The following is a 17764-nucleotide window of genomic DNA, read 5'->3' as shown; positions in this document are numbered from 1 at the left end:
ACTTATACTCTCCCTCACCAAGGACCCCGCCAGCGCCAAGACCAACCTACAAGAGGGTATGAAGGACGTCGCAGATTGGATGAGGCTCAGCCGCCTAAAGCTGAACTCTGAAAAAACGGAAGTCCTCATCCTCGGCAACACCCCGTCCGCCTGGGACGACTCCTGGTGGCCCACAGCCCTCGGCACCGCACCGACCCCCACAGACCACGCCCGCAACCTCGGCTTCATCTTGGACCCTCTTCTCACCATGACCAAGCAAGTCAACGCTGTGTCCTCCGCCTGCTTCCTCACCCTCCGCATGCTCCGCAAGATCTTCCGCTGGATCCCCGCCGACACCAGATCACCCGTGACCTATGCCCTCGTCACGTACGCGCCTGGACTACGGCAACACCCTCTACGCCGGGACCACAGCCAAACTCCAAAATCGCCTGCAACGCATTCAAAACGCCTCGGCCCGCCTCATCCTCGACATACCCCGCAGCAGCCACATCTCCGCACACCTGAGACACCTGCACTGGCTCCCAGTCAGCAAAAGGATCACCTTCCGACTTCTCACCCACGCACACAAAGCCCTCCACGACAAGGGACCGGAATACCTCAACAGACGCCTCAGCTTCTACGTCCCCACCTGCCTCCTCCGCTCCTCTGGCCTCGCACTCGCTGCTGTCCCTCGCATCCGCCGCTCCACGGCGGGTGGGAGATCTTTCTCCTTCCTGGCGGCCAAGACCTGGAACTCCCTCCCCACCAGCCTCAGGACCACCCAGGACCACTCCGCTTTCCGGAGACTCCTAAAGACCTGGCTGTTCGAGCAGCGATAACCCCCCCTTTTTCCCCTAGCGCCTTGAGACCCGCACGGGTGAGTAGCGCGCTTTATAAATGTCAATGATTTTTTGATTTTTGATTTTTATGAGTCATAGACTATTAAAGTCCGGCATCCTGGCTCTGTATGTTCGAGCGCTAGTATAAGAGCTTTAAGTTCAGCCAACTGGGCTGTGCAGTCCCCTAAGGTCTGCGTGTAGGTGTTGTGTGGGTGGAAGACTCCATCTTCCATCACTCCGCTCACGGCTGCGCAAGCTGCGGAGTATTGTTGTTTAAGTATCTACAGCGGTTGTGCTGAACCGTCAGTTTATATTACAGTATGGTATCTGTCCAGTGGCAAGATATTTAGAGGAGCGGGGTACTCTTGTTCGTACTGGAGAAATTCCTGTGTCTGAAATTTTGGATCAAAAATATAATCAACATCAGTGGCGATCAGAGACGTTGCCCATTGAATCCAACGTGGATGTAATGCTTTAGCGTTAGGAACGCTTGCTTTGGTGACAGCCTCTAAGGACGGCACCAGGGAGACAACAATAATACGTTTCCCCTAGGCAAGTGGCCTCTCTTTTATGACAGCCATCTGAACTGCCGTCAGAATCTTTTCTGTGGGTGCAAAACTGTTCTGCATTGGAGTATAAATGTGACTTATATGCTATAGGTACTGTGTCACCCTCATTGAAGGTGACATAAGTAAATCCAATGGCACCAACAATTATTCTGATGACCAAATTTATTTTATTATCACGTGTGTGCAAGTGTTTAGCTTCTAGCATGTCCTGTTGCATTTCCCTAAGGGTGCATGTGTGTTCAATTGTCCAGTGTCTGCTAGAAAAATTGGGCTGAACCAAGTCATAAAGTGGCTTGATACATTGTGCATAATCTGGAATGTATGTTCTGCCAAAGTTAAAGAAACCCAGTAATGACTGTAATTTCTTAAGTGTGTTAGGAGGGTGCAGTTGAGCACATTTTTCTAGAAAGTGCGGGGCCAGTCTCTTTCCCTCGTTTGATAGCTCATATCCCAGGAATAATACGCTGAGAAAGGTGATCTAGCTTTTCTTAAAGTTCAATCTGTAACCAAGGTCTGCAAATCCCAAAATGATCCAATCGACCCTTGCAAGATGAATGTCGAGGTCGTCTGTGAGATATATGTCATCCACGTAGGATAAAGCATATCATGCAATATTGATGCTACACGGGCTGAAAATAGCCCGGGCTATTTTTATAGCCTTGAGGTAAACAACAAAAGCGTTTCTGAGAGCCAAATGAGAATACACTCAGGTCCCGACTTTCGTGTTCTAAGTTCTGGCAGAAAAAGCCATTAGATATGTCTAATGTTGTTTTATATTTTTTTATGCACTATATTGTTTATTAGTGCTGTGCTATGTGAATTTTGTATAGCATATGTACGTGTATGACTATTTAAATGTCTATAATCAATGACTATTCTGTATGAATGGTCTGGCTTTGCAACGGGGAATTACGGATTATTCATTGGAGATGTACAGGGCTCAATTACTCCCTGGTACTCAAGTTGGGAGAGGATCTCCCTCACTAGAGCTTTTGCTCCATGTTTCACAGGATATTGTGGCTGTGGTTGGGGTGTAGACCTAACGGGAATGACGTGACAAGGAGACTCCTTGTCCCAACATACATGACTGCGATATAACGCAGGTGCCTGCGCTAAAGCCCATTCAGCAGCATAGGCTTATTTTTCTGCTTCCGGAACAAGATCGGAGAAAGAAGGCAAAATGACATTTTCCCTATGCCGGAGCTTACGGACGTGTTCAGGTGGCCAGTCTCTTTCGATAAGTAGGATATCACTAGTAAGTTCATCCCAAAATATCACACTTATGGTGCGCTCCACGTTTCCCTCTATCTGAATTTTAAATCATAAACCCTGTCAGGGGGAGAACGCGGCCGTCCGCTGTTTCAACTGCGATAAAAATCGCTAGTTGCTGTCACATCCAGATGATCTTTCAGACTCTGGTGACATATCGTGGCCTCTGCTGCACTGTCTAACAGAGTCACTGCCCACGTCTTGTTCCTCAGTGTTCTCAAGCATACTGGAATTTTTAGCTGTCAGTGTTGCCACCTTTTTTTTTTTTTAAATTGTCGCTTTTGCTGAGGAGTCTTTTCTTCCTTTTTAATGGTAGACTGCAGCGAGTCTTTCTTTTCTTTCATGTATTCAGGACGTCGCTCTGGATGGCCCCCTCTCTCGCTACGTCTATCCGGTGTGTCCTGACAGGAACGAGAGGGATGTGAATCAGTATATCTGTCTGGAGTTTTAATGTTCTCCCTATTTCTGAGATTGTATCTCCTTTTGGAGTTCTTCGGGTGTGGAGAATCAGCTCTCTTATTTGTTCTATCTTTGAAGTCCTTTTCGTTGTCCCAGCGCTTCTTAGGGCCCTCTTGTGCCTGCTTTGTACCTTCCTTATGGGTGGTACCTTGTAACTCCAATTTCTTTGGTTTGGCTCCCAAACTATCCCGCCCTATACTAGTATGGGTATCGGAAATAATTTTTGGTAGCTGTCTCTCTTGTTCCTGGTGTGGATTTTCCTGGAAACGCTGGCGTATTGCCAGTGCTACCGCTTCCCCTTTAATGTTACTGAGTATTACTGAGGAAACCGCGTCAAAGTTACGCATTAATTTCATCCCCTAATCCAAGGCTGGTGCAGCCCCATGCTCTTTTTGTATTTGTTTTAACACTTCCAGTAAATTGGCAAGTGTCGGGGTACCATGTGTGGTAGTGTATATGGCCACGAAGACTGTACCCCCATGTGGCACAGTCATCCACCAAGGGAACCATCCCAAAGGGCAAACACATAGTGAGCAGTCTATGGTTTTCCTGTGGTCCCGTATGGGGAAACACAGCTTCCAACTGATTAGTTTTCTGGGCAATCCAGAACGGTATTTTTTCCCGTTCTGCGGGTACTTTACCAATGACAGTATGCACTGTTTACGGATTAATCCCAGTAGCCAATTGGTAACCACCAAGTGCTGGCGGTGCTGGACGCGCTGGTGTTGTGTTCAATGTTCGCATTACGAACTGAACTAATCGTCTATATAATAATGTCACCAATTCATTATATAAATCTCGCAGATCTGCTATTGGCATATTTTGTATGCCTGGGTGAGGTGTGTATGTGGCAAACATAGGCCATGTTGGTCCGTCATTACTTAAGGGACCTAAGCCTCACTCTTTGTAATACATGTGGTAGGGCGCCTTCAAACCAGTTCTGGCGCCCTTGGTATGTGAGCGATATTTCATGATACTGGTATGCTCGGTACCGTAAAGGTACATTTGCAATTTCATATGTATGGAATGTATGTGTTCTTTGGTCTACCTCAGGAAAGGTGACCCAACAGTAAAATGTTTGTTTGGTATGCTTCATTAACTTCTATTATAAGAGTAACATCCCCCCCCTTATCTGTAAGGCCATGCCTTAATAAATGTTGTGTTAGTGCATGTCTAGCATTTTCAGGAATGTCTATGGCAGTAGTAATTTTTGTTTAGAAAAAACGGAACACCAAAATGAGGAGTATAAATCCTTTTAGGAGTTCGAGCTTGAACAACCTACAGCTCAATCAGGTGTTACCTTTTCAGCTGAGGAGGATTTTCCCAAAGACCACGGATGTCTCCGTATAATGGTACTTAGGGTACCTGTTGTCTGTGAGACAGTGTTAGACGGGGTATCTGTAAATTAGAGCCTAAACACCATCGTTGGTGGCGCGATGTCGTAGTTTGGACTGCTGGTTAAAGGATGTCAGTACTTTTGTTTGTAGGCGACTACGCCTTTCCTACAACAAGTCACAACTGTTGTCCCAACCTTACCGGGTCACTAGCAGCACCTCACCAGAAACACAATAGCAAAAGGTGATTTGTGGCAGCCTTTACGCATGGACTCGAGAATAAGACAGCTCAGGGAGTGAAGTCGTTAAACGGAGATTACCCCTTTCTCACAGATATATCATGTCTCATACAAACACAGGCAATGACAAAGATGCAGTAAAGTTTCAATAGTTTTTATGTAACACAACTGCAGTTTGTGATATGTTGCATGGGCTGCAATGATTAGGATAATGAATAATGCAAGAAACAGAATTGTGAAGACGAGAGTCATTATTACAAAGACCCCCACCATCTTGCAATGCAAAAAAAAAAAAAAAAAAAAGACATATGAAATTTAATATGCCCTAATACCCTGATGTGAGAGGCCTAACCTTCTACCTGAAGGAGAGCTGGGTTTGCTAAACCTAATCTGCCAATGCCATGTCCACGAGAGGAGCCCCCAACCCTCATTACCTTGGAATGAGGTCTCTATCTCAGACTCCGTAGGGACACGAAGACTGGGTCAGTGTCAAGACGACGTGCGGCATCGATATCAGTGATGATGGCGATACCCTCTGGTCGGAATCCCTCTGATTATCTGTCTAAAAGTGTGATGTATTTATACAGATCTACCAGGACCCCTGACGTAGGTGTGTTCCCAAACAATAGATAACAGACATGCTTGGGACGGAAATTAATATAAACAATCCCTCGAAAGTATAGAGAGGGAAAATCCCTAAGTGTGAACACCTACTGTTTGTTTGTCTTAGTTGCTTGATTTTGACGCCTTAGCCTGGTGGCACTGATAATGCAAAGCATAACAAGTGGCCTAACTATAAACAAGGCAGCCATCTTATAAGAGTTAAATAATTAAATGGGCTAAGACAGAGCAAGCTAAGTAGGTTAAAAGTCACTAGGTGACAGGGGCACAAGTCTGCAAGCCAGAGGATAAGCTAACTCCTGTTATCCCATTAAAACAAAACAAGAGTGAGTCTGGGAAGAATTTAGAACAGAGATAGTGTCAATGATATCAATGAGGCGGTGTGTGGACTGTACGGTTGCAATAGGGTGGCTGTTATTAGATGAAGAGCCGTAGCAGTGTTGAGGCACTATCAATAATATATTCACTGGGTGTTCTCATGAACTGATCGACTTCAAATGTCATCAGCAATGAGATTAATCAAGACACTGATTATCAAGAACGCCAAGTTGTCTCAGCATTATTAGTAATGCATGAGTAAAGAGGGCCTGATCAGTAAATTGATCGGCGTTATGCTGGGGTGCTGTGTCCAAAATTCAGAGTCACCAAGCAAAATTAACTACTCTAACTGTAAATTACAGGCCTTATTTTCTCATTTAAGGGATGATATTAGATTCAGTGGCTATGTTGTTCTTTCATTTAATAACACTATGGGTGAGATGCCATGTAATATAATTTGTTATGATGCCACCCTGTGTGATATTTTTCTACTAAGAATTTGACACAATTAAGCATGAAAACTGGACTCTTTATAGCTGTGGCCTCACAGCAGAGCTTCTTCTTAAATGCAGTATATAATATGTATGTCCGATATTCTTCGGGGGACGGAGTGACCGCATGTCTGTTAGTTATGAGTCACAGCAGAGTACAAGGGGGCCTCAGAGGTGCTCGTCACTGATATCGAATGCCTCCCTTGTGTGCCCATCTCTTGCAACCACCCCTCTCTTGTGTATCTCACACACCCACACCTTTCTTGTGCCTGCGTCTCACACATCCACACCTCTCTCATGTCCCCCATCAAAGTCAATAGGTCTCGCCTATAACAAGAACAATTGTCTTTGGCAATGTGTTTTGCCATGCGTACATCAGTGTAGTTGTTGTTCAGCATGGCTAAAAATTAGTGGCATGAAGTGTCAGGATAGAGTGTCATAGAGGGGAGTAGAGTTCAGTTTTGCAGTGGCAGACAGCATCATAGACTACAGTGTTGTAGAGTGGAGTGGTGTATAGTGAAGTAAGGTGGAGTGGGTTGGAGTGGATTGAGGTGGTGGGGTGGATTGGAGTGGGTTGACTGCATGGAGTGGATTGGATTCAAGTGGGGTGGATTGAAATGGACTGGAGAGGGGTGGATTAGACTGGATTGGGGTGCGTGGATTGAATTGGGTGCGGTGGGGTGGTTTGGAGTCGGGTGGATTGAACTGGAGAGGGTGGCTTAAATTAGTGTGGAGTGGATTGGACTGGATTGGAGTGGGTGTTAAGGAGGACTGGTTTGGAAGTGGGGTGGATCAATGTGAATTGTTTTGGAGTGGGATGGATTGGATTGACGTGGGGTGGGGTGGGTTGCAGTGGACTGGATTGGAGTAGTGTGGTTTGGAGTAGGATTGAATGGATTTGAGTGGGTGGATTGGGTCGGGTTAGTGTGGGGTGTCTTGGACTGGAGTTGGGGGTGGATTGGATTAGAAAGGGGTGGACAACATGGGGTGGGCTGGATAGGCTGTACTGGGTTGTAGTGGGTGTATTGAAATGTGGTGGGGGATTGGATGGGATGCATTGGAGTGGGGTGAAATTGTTTGAGCGATGTGGACTGGAGTGGAGTGGAGTAGGGTTGAATGGAGTGGGGTGAGGTGGATTGGAGTCGATCGGACTGGGGGGGGGATTGATTGGACTGAACTGAGGTGAATTGTAATGTGGTTGATTGAAATGGTTTTTTTAACTTTTTTTTATTATATCTTACAAAATCATGATTAGTCATTTAATTTCATACCAAGAGTATCATAAAATTCAAACACTATTCATAATACAATAAATATTAGTATCAAGTCAATTAAATCAAGAGAGGTTCCCAACAATGCATTCTTTTCTTGAACATTATATGTATATGCTGCACGTAAATCAGAAAACTACATATAAAATTCCACAACCAGTAACTGAGACAATTCATTCTAGAATTTATGCATTACTGCGTAGGCCTATTCAGAAGCTAACCAATCACAATACCCCAATTGATTAGAAAAACAGTTAATCAGTGCAGACCAATCCATTTTACCAGGTCTCCTGGCTTGTTCCCCCTTGCAATTATATAGTGATACAGTGATTGCTCTAAGTTATAAATACCCAGCATGCAGCTAAACTACAGATGTATAGTCGGTGGTCCTGCACTCTGTTGTGATGAGAAGACGAGCCAGAGCCAAGGAGATGACAATAAAATACATCTGATCCGCTCTCCCTCACAACGATAATCAAGTCCGGAGAGCATCAGGACAAGACTAATATCATTTATTTCCCCCAAAGAGCTGCTGCCAAAATACCCCTCCCTCCCTGGAGTGTGTGTAGTTTCTCATAGCTATAAAACATGCAGCATGCCTGCCGAGGCCTTCCCCGCATCCAGGGCACTTGTCATCATCCCCTCTACCCCACACAAACAACTCAGAAGGGGTCAAAAAAAGTCTAAACAATGTTTTAGAGTGCTGGGCTCTCAAACCGGAAGACAGAAGAATGTTCAGCCTATCCCAGTCGTAGTTTGAAGATCTGTTGCCTAAATTCCGTCTCCACCTTGCCTCCTGCTGCTCTAAGTAATCCGGGACTGTACTAATTAAAACTTTATAGATCTGGAGTGTGTTGCAACCCCCCCAATGAGTAACATTGAAGAGGCGGACTCTTTCCAGCAAAAAATAAGGTCTGTCCAATTTTACCCATGAAATCTCTTATTTGTAAATATTTGAAAAGGGTCCCTACCCCATAATTCTGCTGTAGTTCTGTGAATAAAAAAAAAAAAGCGGTCGGCCATCTATAGAACACCTAATTTATTAAGATCTAATTGCTCCCATTACCGACCAATCACATCATAGGATGACAGGAATGTAGGAGGCTAGCCTGGCTTGTAGTGGGTACCAAGGGGGTACTTACACTCTGTACCAGGTCCAGTTATCCCTTATTAGTGTAGAAGAGGTGTTTCTAGCAGCTTAGGCTGATAGAAGGTAGCTATAGCAGAGAAGCTTAGGCTGAACTAGGAGACATGCAAAGCTCCTACTATACCACTGGTGTCATATGCACAATATCATAAGAAAACACAATACACAGATATACTAAAAATAAAGGTACTTTATTTTTATGACAATATGCCAAAAGTATCTCAGTGAGTACCCTCAGTATGAGGATGCCAAATATTCACAAGATATATGTACACAATACCAAAAATATGCAGTAATAGCAAAATGAAGTAATGCAAGCAATGTAAAGTTACAGTAGATTGCAATAGGAGCACATAGGTATAGGGGCAACACAAACCATATACTCCAAAAGTGGAATGCGAACCACAAATGGACCCCAAACCTATGTGAGCTTGTAGAGGGTCGCTGGGACTGTAGGAAAACAGTGAGGGTTCGAAAAATAGCCCACCCCAAGACCCTGAAAAGTAGGTGTAAAGTGCACCTATAACCCCCAAAGAGCAAAGAAGTCGTGATAGGGGGGTTCTGCAAGGAGGACCAACACCAGTTAAGCAACCAAAGTGGATTTCCGGACCCGAGTACCTGTGGAACAAGGGGAACCAAGTCCAAGAGTTGCGACAATGTCGAGAGTGGGCAGATGCCCAGGAAATGCCAGCTGAGAGTGCAAAGAAGCTGCCACCGAATGGTAGAAGCTGTGGATTCTGCAAGAACAAAGAGGGCTAGAAACTTCCCCTTTGGAGGCTGGATGTCCCACGTCGTGAAGAAGCTTGCAGAGGTGTTCCCATGCAGAAAGACCGCAAACAAGCCTTGCTAGCTGCAAGGGTCGAGGTTAGGGTTTTTGGATGCTGCTCTGGCCCAGGAGGGACCAGGATGTCGCCACTTGGATGAGGACACAGAGGGGGCGCCCAGCAAGTCAGGGAGCCCTCACAGAAGCAGGCAGCACCCGCAGAAGTACCGGAACAGGCACTTGGAAGAGGAGTGAACCGGAGTCCACCCTAAGTCAGTAAAGGGAGTCCCACGACGCCAGAGGACAACTCAGAAGGTTGTGCACTGCACGTTAGAGTGTCGGGGACTCAAGCTTGGCTGTGCACAAAGGAAATCCTGGAAGAGTGCACAGGAGTTTGAGCAGCTGCAAATCACGCGGTACCCAGCAATGCAGTCTAGCGTGGGGAGGCAAGGACTTACCTCCACCAAACTTGGACTGAAGAGTCACTGGACTGTGGGAGTCACTTGGACAGACCACGCTCGTCGTGCTGAGAGGGGACCCAGAGGACCGGTGATGCAGTCTTTTGTTGCCTGCGGTTGCAGGGGGAAGATTCCGTCGTCCCACTGGAGATTTCTTCAGAGCTCCTGGTGCAGAAAGGAGGCAGGCTACCCCCAGAGCATGCACCACCAGGAAACAGTCGAGAAGGCGGCAGGATCAGCGATACAAGGTTGCAGTAGTCATCTTAGCTACTTTGTTGCGGTTTTACAGGCGTCCTGAGCAGTCAGCGGTCGATCCTTTGGCAGAAGGTGAAGAGAGAGATGCAGAGGAACTCTGGTGAGCTCTTGCGTTCGGTATCTGAAGAATTCCCCAAACCAGAGACCCTAAATAGCCAGAAAAGGAGGTTTGGCTACCTAGGAAGGAGGATAGGTTAGTAACACAGGTAAGGGCCTATCAGAAGGAGTCTCTGATGTCACCTGCTGGCCCTGGCCACTCAGAGCAGTCCAGTGTGCCAGCACACCTCTGAATCCAAGATGGCAGAGGTCTGGGGCACGCTGGAGGAGCTCTGGGCACCTCCCCTGGGAGGTGCAGGTCAGGGGAGTGGTCACTCCCCTTTCCTTTGTCCAGTTTCGTGCCAGAGCAGGGCTGGGGGATCCTTGAACCGGTGTAGACTGGCTTATGCAGAGATGGGCACCATCTGTGCCCATCAAAGCATTTCCAGAGGCTGGGGGAGGCTACTCCTCCCCAGCCCTGGCACCTTTTTCCAAAGGGAAAGGGTGTAACACCCTCTCTCTGAGGAAGTACTTTGTTCTGCCTTCCTGGGCCAGGCCTGGCTCTGACCCCAGGAGGGCAGAAACCTCTCTGAGGGGTTGGCAGCAGCTGCAGTGAAACCCCTAGAAAGGCAGTTTGGCAGTACCCGGGTCTGTGCTAGAGACTCAGGGGTATCATGGCATTGGGGTGACAATTCCCTGATCTTAGACATGTTACATGGCCATGTTCGGAGTTACCATTGTGACGCTATACATAGGTAGTGACTTATGTATAGTGCATGCGTGTAATGGTGTCCCCGCACTCACAAAGTCCGGGGAATTTGCCCTGAATTATGTGGGGGCACCTTGGCTAGTGCCAGGATGCCCACACACTAAGTAACTTAGCACCCAACCTTCACCAGGTGAAGGTTAGACCTATAGGTGACTGATAAGTTACTTAAGTGCAGTGGTAAATGGCTGTGAAATAACGTGGACGTTATTTCACTCAGGCTGCAGTGGCAGGCCTGTGTAAGAATTGTCAGAGCTCCCTATAGGTGGCAAAAGAAATGCTGCAGCCCATAGGGATCTCCTGGAACCCCAATACCCTGGGTACTTCAGTACCATATACTAGGAAATTATAAGTGTGTTCCAGTATGCCAATGTGAATTGGTGAAATTGGTCACTAGCCTGTTAGTGACAATTTAGAAAGCAGAGAAAGCATAACCACTGAGGTTCTGGTTAGCAGAGCCTCAGTGAGACAGTTAGCCATCACACAGGGAACACATACAGGGCACACTTATGAGCACTGGGGCCATGGATGGCAGGGTCCCAGTGACAAATACACTAAAACAACATATATACAGTGAAATATGGGGGTAACATGCCAGGCAAGATGGTACTTTCCTACAAGGAAAAGCAGAGACCGCCACAGGGGAGTTTAAGGATTATACAGTTTAACGCTCAGTATCCTACAGGTATTGCCCCACACCCTCCAGGCCATGATCAGAATCTTAAACCTCACTTTTTTGTAGTATCCGGGCTCCATCTGTGGAAGGAGACAGCCCTGTGCTGAGATACCAAGCGCTACCTCATAGATAAAGGGCCCCATATCATCTTCCAACCCAGCTCTTCTGCCCCTGACCGCTGAAAACAGAACCTCCGGAGGTTGAAAGGATTGGAGTGGGGTGGATTTGATTGGGGTGGAATGGACTGGGGTGTGGCAGATTGGAGCAGGACAGATACTTTTGAATCAGAGCGGGGGTGTTTTGGACAGGAGCGGGCAGATCATTTTGGGGGGGGAGCGGAATATATTTTGGAATAGAGTGGGGCAGATTGGAGTGTGGCAGATTGTTTTAGATTGGAGTGGGACAAATTGTTTTGGATTGGAGTGTGGCAGATTGTTTTAGAATGGAGTTTTCTGGAGAAAATTATTTTAGATGGGGTGAGGCAGATTGGAGTGAGGTGTGACGGCTGGAGCAAATTTCACTGAGGTAAGTAGTTTGGATTAGTCTGGTTGTGGATTGAGTGGGGTGAAGTGCGGTGGATAGGCGTAGACAAGAGTGGGTTGGGGTGGATTGGAGTGTAATGTACAATGTGTTAAAGCATAGTTTTGGAAATTACACATAAAGTAATAATGTCTCTTTGCAACATTTAGAATACGATAATCCTCATCATTTGAGAACAGTGCCCAGGAGCAAGAACAAAACATGAGTGCAAAGTGATTAAAGAAGAAAACTTGGCAAAATAAAGGTAAGCTAACTATTAAAAAATAAAAAAAACTTTGCAAATTGGTTTGTCCTGTTGGGCATATTTTTGCTAGTCATGCACCTTCTGTTTTCAGGGCACTAGAAGTTAAAAGAAGAAAATAGTACCTCAGACACAGTAGGAGTAGCAGAAGGGCACTGATTAATTTGAATCAATCAGTGCTTGGTCCCTGCTCCACAGACAGGAACGGAAATGACGCCAGGCCTGCAGTGGACCAAATACGAGGCTGTGAAAAAGAAAGAGTGCCACGCAAGGAAACAAATGGTAGGCAAACGGCAGGCTCCAAGACATTTTTCATTAACATAAGTGTATTGCAAGTGAGATGCATGCACTAGCTCATGCTATTGTAGGCTGGATCCTCAATTTTTTTTTTTTTTTAAAGTGATTCCTTGCACCCTGGTGTTTTGAATAATGAAATAGAAGGTGCTGCGAATGTTGCCTTGTTCACTACAGCTGTTCTGTCGGCAGTGATTCAGGGGTCTCTCAGAAAACCTAGGCGTGTAGTGCGTTGGCACCATCAGGCACCACCCTTACTCTAAGAACTGATGCCCCAGCAGCAATTGAGACCTGATGGGTCTGTAACCCACTGATGACCAGAACCTTTCACATTTTAAAGGTTTGCTTCTCTCACTCCCTGTGCTGAAAATAGTGGAGGTGACCTCACGTCATCATGAGATTGTGAGTGAGATGACGTATTTCCATGTATTTAAAATTCTATACTTTTGTAAGGTAAAGCAATTTTCTGTGTGATTTCAACAAGACTCCCTCTTACACATGTTCAGCAGGTGCATAAACCAACCAAGCTATCTTACTGGATTTAGGTGGTCATGCCCCAACTTTTTGCCTTCCTCCCTCCACTTTTCTGACACGGTTTTTGCTGGTTTTAGGACTCTGCACATTTTACCACTGCTAACCAGTGCTAAAGTGCGTGTGCTCTCTCCCTTTAAACATGGTAACATTGGATCATACCCAATTGGCATAATAGATTTACTGTAAGTCCCAAATAAAGTGCACTACATGTGCCCAAGGCCAGTAAATTGAACGCTACTAGTGGGCATGCTGCACTGGTTGTGCCACCCACATAAGTAGCCCCTTAACCATGTCTCAGGCCTGCCATTGTAAAGCCCGTGTGTGCAGCTTCACTGCCACTTTGACATGGCATTTTAAACTACTTGCCAAGCCTTAAACTCCTTTTGTTTTTTACATATAAGTCACCCTTAAGGTAGGCCCTAGGTAACCCAGAGGGCAGGGTGCTATGTAGGTAAAAGGCAGGACATATACATGTGTGTTTTATACGTCCTGGTAGTGAAAAACTTCTAAATTTGTTTTCCACTACTGGGAGGCCTGCTCCTTCCATAGGCTAACATTAGGGCTACCCTCATATACTATTTAAGTGGTAGATTCTGATCAGAAAGGGGTAACCAGGTCATATTTAGTATGGCCAGAATGGTAATACAAAATCCTGCTTATTGGTGAAGTTGTTGGATTTAATATTACTATTTCAGAAATGCCACTTTTAGAAAGTGAGCATTTCTCTGCACTTAAAATCCATCTGTGCCTTACAGTCTGTCTCCAATCCATGTCTGGGTCCGGCTGGTTGACAGCTCCCTTGTGCATTTCACCCAGAGAACCACAAACACAGGATGCTCAGTCACACCTGCACTCATCTGCATACTGAATGGGTCTTCCTGGGCTGGAAGGGTGGAGGGCCTGACACATTTCAAAGGCTAGTGCCCTGCCCCCACACAATGGACTGCCAAACCCCCTACTGGGACCCTGAAAGACAGACTTGTACTGAAAGGGGGCCTTGTGCACTTCAAAAACACTCTTTGAAGTCTCCCCCACATCAAAGGCATTTTGGGGTCCATAATCTGGGTCTCTGATCCCACCAAATTAGACACTTCTGGACCAGATCCTGCAACAAATCAAGATGAACTGCCTGGCTGCCCAAAGGACTCACCTGGACTGCTTTGCTATGAAGGACTGCTGCCCTGCTGTTGCCCTGCTGCCTTGCTGGCCTCTGACTTTGTTGAGAAGCGCTCTTCAAGGGCTTGGATTGAGGTTGCCTCCAGTGTTTTCTAAAGTCTCAGTGCGAAATAACTTCATCTCAAAGGAAACTCATTGTGCGCCGAAAATCGACACACAGCCTGCCAGAAATGATGCACAGCTTGCCCTGCGACGAGAAAAATCGCCGCACAGCCGAACCGGAACAATGCAGCCCGGCTTCCTTAGTGAAGATCAATGCAGCTCCTGCCTTGCGACCGGAAATTGGACGCACAGCCCTACCGGATCGACGCACAACCGAGCCGGAACAACGCAGCTCGACTTCCCGAGTGAAGAATCGACACAGCGCCTGCCGTGCGACGCAAAATTCAACACACACCTTATTTTTACACGCATCTCCTTCTCTGCGGTCTCTGTTCATGGAAATATGGACGCAAACCAGGTACTTTGTGCAAACAAGAGACAACTGTTGATTTCTAAGATTTAGGAATCTTGATCGCTTTGCCCTTAATTTAACCAGATAAATATCTTATATTTTTCTAAACCTGTGTGGTGTATTTTAGTGCCAAGCTATCGGACGGTGGGCACAGGATAATTTGGATTGTGTGTGACTTACCCTCACTAGGATTGTGGTCCCCGCTTGGACAAAGGTGAATACCTCTGCCAACGAGAGACCCCATTTCTAAATTATCAACAGATCACCCCAGCAGGCACTGGACTTCCTGACCTCTCAGGGGCACTGGACTGTGGAACCTGCAGGTGACAGTTTATGGAAAGGGCTCCACTCACCTGTTTAGTGACAGCTTCTCAGCCTCTTTGTGTACAACTCACAGACCTCAACACTGGGAGAGGTTTGAAGAATGATTCTACCTTTTCCCTTACAGTCCACCCTGACACTTGTATGATCCCCCACAACTCACCCTCAGCTCCATCTCCTTTTGTTTCTCCCATTCTTGGGTGTCTTGTGCTGCACATGCAATAAAAACATGCAAAGTAAACACTGAAATACAGTGTTGTGCGTCTTGTTACAGGCGCAGCTATTTAAATAATAATGAGAAAAAACTGATATTAAAAAGTTACATAACTCTGGATACTCGCCGCCTCAATCACAAAGAATAAACACTGACAACTGGATCACTACTCCCCATCAATGCCTGGATCCCACCCACAGGGACACATTACACTTACACCAGATTTACTCACCGTCCCTGTCATGTGGATGAACCCAAAACCGCAGACAAGCTAACACCAGAGCACGAACACAACACATAACTGGTAAACAACCTTCACATTCCAACAAATGCGCCGTAAGATGACATCACACCCACACGGGGGCGGCACAGGGAAGAGGACTGGGGGCAGAGGAGAGAGGAGGAGGAGGAGGGGGGCCAGATGAGAGAGAGGGGAAGTGTGAGGGAGAGGGGAGAGAGTGGGGGGCAGAGGAAAGAGAAGACAGAGGGGAGATTCGTTATTTGTTTGTAGTTTTACATGATACCGGAGCGCTTCACACGAGCAGCAGTTCCATTACACAAAGATACATTTATTTTTTGTAGATTAAGTGATTTGCCCAGAATCACAGGGTGTGGAACAGGCGCCGAGACTCGAGCCTGGCTCCCCCGCTCCAAGGTCGGCAGCTCAGGCCCTTACAGCACAATTACATCCAAACAGGAGGAAACAAACTCCCTCACTCACCCTCCCACCCCGACAACTCACCCGCAGCAGATCACACAGCGACAACTCAACTGCAGCAGATCACACGGCGACAAGTCAGTCACCTGCAGCAGATCACACGGCGACAACTCACCCGCAGCAGATCACACAGCGACAACTCAACTGCAGCAGATCACACGGCGACAAGTCAGTCACCTGCAGCAGATCACACGGCGACAACTCACCCGCAGCAGATCACACGGCGACAACTCACCTGCAGCAGATCACAAGGCGACAAGTCACTCACCTGCAGCAGATCACACGGCCACAGCTCACTCACTCGCAGCAGATCACACGGCGACAACTCACCTGCAGCAGATCACACGGCCACAACTCACTCACCTGCAGCAGATCACACGGCTACACCTCACGTGCAGCAGATCACACGAACACAACTTACTCACCTGCAGCAGATCACACGGCGCGCTCCCTTCACACGGCACTTCTGGGTGATAATAATTCACTGACTGTGTCCATCCAGGGCTTGTGTGGTCGCCCCCACCCCTGCCATTACCAGTGACCTCGGAAGTGCTTCATCCAGTGGGGGTGGTCAGCACCCCACAATCACGCCCACCCGAGGGATGGTGAAAGGATGGGGAGGGAGGGCTAAGGGGCGGGACGGGGCGGAGCCTACACAAATAATCTAGGAGTAAGCAGTGACGTCATTATAGACACATTTTCTACATTAAGGGAGATCTTTTAACATGCTGACCCCAGACTCTTCCACAAACACTGACTGACAGGAGTGAGCGCCGTTCATTTCTGAAAGAGAAAACACAGATGTGTTCGGCTGCAGTTCCGCGGGAACAGAAACAAGAAAAGCTGAAAATAGACAATAAAGACGGGTTTTCGTCGCCAGTTATTTTACCATCTCAGAGCTGCAGCGGTGCAATACTCCTGGCTGTGAGACAAGAGTAAAAAACGAGTCTTTCAAGCCCTGGTGCTGTGATTAAAAAGGCGCTTTACGAACAGGACTGAGCCCCGCAGGACTGTGCATTCATTCATTGCCAGACAATAAATCTGCATTAGATTATAGTCAGTTTATTCCATGGATCTCCTGCTGAGTTGGAATACATAGTGACCTCAGTTACATGAGTGACTGCCCAGCACTCCAAGGGGGACCGAAGGAATCAAGGGCCAGATGTATCAAAGGTTTTTACCCATTCTGAGTCTATGGGAAAAAGTGTTTGTACATATGGCCCCAAGTTACATCAGTTACTATCTGCAAATATGGAGCTTCCGCATTAAAGACCTGTACAAATATAAACTGGATCTGGAGTCTGAAGGGGGGGGGATCACCCACAATTAATGCAGAGGCTGAGCAAGCAGGACGTTCTGTGATTACAGTAACTGACATCTACACCAGACACCAGCAGTGCTTTCCATAGGAGTCTGATGTACTGATATATCTACATCAGACACCTGCATTGCTGTCCATAGGAGTCAGACATACTTACATATCTATGTCAGACACCTGCAGTGCTTTCCATAGGGTTCTGATATACTTACATATCTATGTCAGACACCTGCTGTGCTTTCCATAGGGTTCTGATACACTGACATATCAACCTCAGCCATCTGCAGTGCTTTCCATAAAGTTCTGATATACTTACATATCTATGTCAGACACCTGCAGTGCTTTCCATAGGGTTCTGATATACTTACATATCTATGTCAGACACCTGCTGTGCTTTCCATAGGGTTCTGATACACTGACATATCAACCTCAGCCATCTGCAGTGCTTTCCATAAAGTTCTGAT

At 46.8% G+C, this 17764-nt stretch overlaps 1 protein-coding gene across 7 annotated transcripts in view; it reads right to left on the bottom strand.

Moving 5' to 3' along the window:
- LOC138295234 (zinc finger protein 345-like) overlaps positions 1-16554 on the bottom strand; it is a 38651-nt gene extending 22097 nt beyond the window's left edge. The window contains exons 1-3 of one of the 7 annotated variants that reach the window (XM_069233418.1): positions 16408-16554; positions 15214-15260; positions 12397-12515 (exon numbers count right to left, since the gene is read on the bottom strand). The gene's annotated coding sequence lies outside the window, so the exon portion shown is untranslated. Of the gene's footprint in view, positions 1-12396; positions 12516-15213; positions 15261-15496; positions 15966-16068; positions 16090-16407 lie in introns of those variants that run through there. The other 6 variants (XM_069233420.1, XM_069233419.1, XM_069233421.1 and 3 more) reach the window with 6 other exon arrangements.
- Positions 16555-17764: the final 1210 nt, after the last annotated feature.

Source organism: Pleurodeles waltl, chromosome 5 (assembly GCF_031143425.1).
Source record: "Pleurodeles waltl isolate 20211129_DDA chromosome 5, aPleWal1.hap1.20221129, whole genome shotgun sequence".
Taxonomy (NCBI): Eukaryota; Metazoa; Chordata; class Amphibia; order Caudata; family Salamandridae; genus Pleurodeles; species Pleurodeles waltl.
This window is presented reverse-complemented; position numbering and strand designations above follow the sequence as displayed.